Below are 324 nucleotides of genomic sequence, written 5' to 3' on the forward strand. Positions count from 1 at the left end.
ACCGGTGCCCCCGCCTGGAATCAATCCTGGTACTAAGGAGGTGGGATGGGAGGATCCCGGTTTGAGGCCTGGGCAGAGGAGTCCGTGAGATTCTTAGACCCAGCCGGAAAAGACGCCCCAGGGGAGGCGGTTCCAGTGACACCACGGGAGCCAAAAGCCAGGCCCCGAGTTCAAGCCCATTCCCAGGACACGGGCGCGCGCGCGCACACACACGCACACCCCTCGGAACACACGCGCGCGCACACCCCTCGGAACACACGCGCGCGCACACCCCTCGGAACACACGCGCGCGCACACCCCTCGGAACACACGCGCGCGCACACA

The sequence above is a fragment of the Dipodomys ordii genome, unplaced genomic scaffold (genome assembly GCF_000151885.1).
Source record: "Dipodomys ordii isolate 6190 unplaced genomic scaffold, Dord_2.0 Scaffold211, whole genome shotgun sequence".
In the NCBI taxonomy this organism is placed as follows: Eukaryota; Metazoa; Chordata; class Mammalia; order Rodentia; family Heteromyidae; genus Dipodomys; species Dipodomys ordii.